Here is a 2,526-nt window from a genome sequence, read left to right on the forward strand (position 1 = left end):
AAAATCTATACACCAGACATTATCCTCTAAGAAATACACATTTCTGATATAAGTTTAAACATGATGAACATATCTATTTAATGGATAAATAATTTTTCTCATCAGAATAATGTGAACTACACAAATTTGAATTTACTTCTTCAAAAATATACAGCATAAAACTAAATCATGAGATCTTTTGAACAAACATACCTCAACATTGTGGATGCTAAGTTGCTTCAGTCATGTCAAACTCTTGGCAAACACATGGGATTCTCCGGGCCTGAATACTAGAGTAGGTTGCCATGCCTTCCTCCAGAGATCTTCTCAACCCAGGGGTTGAACTTGCTTCTCTTAGAGAAGTATTGTCCAGTGTTCTTGCCTGTGAATCCGTGGAAAGAAGAACCTGGCTACAGTCAGTAGGGTAGCAAGGAGCACGACTGAAGTGACCCAGCGTGCACACACCTCAACATTAATCTCCCAAATGGGCCTTCAGGGAGCAGGCTTTAGGGATGGTCTGTTATCAAGTGGTTTCCTGTGCTCAGAACATTTTTTAGTTGTTTCTTTGGAATTTAACCTCAGGGCTTCTTCAAAACCCACATGGAAGTGCAATCTTTATAATTTTTACTTTAATATTTACCAAAAATTTCCAACTTAATCGACTCACATCAAGTCATCAGACTTAGTTTCAAATAGTCTGAAAATTTCCAAAAGTAAAAGCTATCTTGGATCACAACCATTTGCTATATTGTTCTTGTCTCAAAGTGGCCTGGCCATGCAGTAGTTTTAAGTTTGTATCACCACCACCACCAACAACAAACCTACTGTAGAGAGGAAAGCAAAGCTTTAATAAATACATTCTGGGTTATTAGACAAAGAATAGACTGAAGGTAGTATGGCACTTCCACGGAGCATAAAGTTTAAGAAAAGGAATGCCCAAAACACACGTATATCAAATTAAACATGATAATACAATGTTTTAAAATCAAAATCGATGCAGAAAGTCCATGGTGAACAAAATATCAAGTTTTAAATAATTACAACACAATCTAAACCTGTACTTGTATGACTTGCCTCTCCTCACCTGTTTATCTACCAGTTTAAAAAGAAAGAAAGAAAAAGGCAGGGGAATCAAAGGCTTACAGGGCAACAGAAAAAGAAATGATCAAGAAATGAAAAAGAAACTTAGGGAAAGGGAGAAAATATTTGCAAAGCACACATCCGATGAGGAGTTAACAGCCAAATATACAAAGAACTCACACAACTCAACAGCAAAGAAAAAATACCATTAAAAATGTACAAAATACCTCAACAGACATTTTTCCAAGGAAAATCTTCAAAAGGCCAACAGGTACACAGAAAGATAGTCAACATCACTATTGATCAGGAACTGCAAATCAAAACCACAAAGAGACAGTGCCTCACGCTCTTTAGAAGAGCTATCATCAAAAAAGAGATTTTCAGTGCTGACAAGAATGTGGAGGAAAAAAGGAAACTCTCGTGCACTGCTGGTGGGTACGCCAACTGGTGAGGCCGTTGTGGAAAACAATACGGAGGTTCCTCAGTAAATTATGAGCAGAAGTGCCGTGTGATCCAGCAATCCCACTTCTGAGTGTGTATCTGAAGGAGACAAAGTCACCGTCCTGAAAGGATATCATTGTGACATTACTCGCAATAGCCAGGACATGGGAACAACCTAAATCCATGATGGTATGAGTGAACAGAAAACGAAACTAGATAAAATGTTGAGGGCACTATGCTAAGTGAAAAAAGTTAGGGGAAGACAAACGCTGTCTGATCTCATTACACATGGGATCCAGAAAATCCGCCTCACAGAGACAGAGCAGATTGGTGGTTGCAGAGGCGTGGGCTCGGGAGTGGGGGAAATGGTGAGAGTGGGCAAAGGTGTAAAATTCCAGTTATAAGATAAGCAATTCCTGGAGATGTAAGGTGCAGTATGACAACTATAGTTAACAATACGGTATTGTATATTTGAAAGCAGTTTTTCAAAATATTGTATATGTGGAAGATCTTAAAAGTTATCACAAGAAAAAAAAAATTGTAACTAAGTGAGGTTATGAATACAAATGAAACTTTTGGTGATCATATATATATATATATATATATATATTCCTTGAGACTCCCTTGGACTGCACAGAGATTAAACCAGTCCATCCTAAAGGAAATCAACCCTGAATATTCATTGGAAGGACTGATGCTGAAGCTGAAGCTCCAATACTTTGGCCACCTGATGTGAAGAACTGACTCTTTGGAAAAGACCCTGATGCTGAGAAAGATTGAAGGTGGGAGGAGAAGCAGATGGCATTTGGATGGTTGGATGACATCACCAACTCAATGGACATGAGTTTGGGTAAACTCCAGGAGTTGGTGATGGACATGGAGGCCTGGTGTGCTGCAGCCCATGGGGTCACAAAGAGTTGTACACAACTGAGCAACTGAACTGAATTAATAGATAAAAGCATGATGTATATCTTAAATTTATACCATGTTCTATGTCAATTATATCTCAATAAAACTCAAGGGAAG

This window comes from Ovis canadensis, chromosome 26, assembly GCF_042477335.2.
Source record: "Ovis canadensis isolate MfBH-ARS-UI-01 breed Bighorn chromosome 26, ARS-UI_OviCan_v2, whole genome shotgun sequence".
NCBI classification, from domain to species: Eukaryota; Metazoa; Chordata; class Mammalia; order Artiodactyla; family Bovidae; genus Ovis; species Ovis canadensis.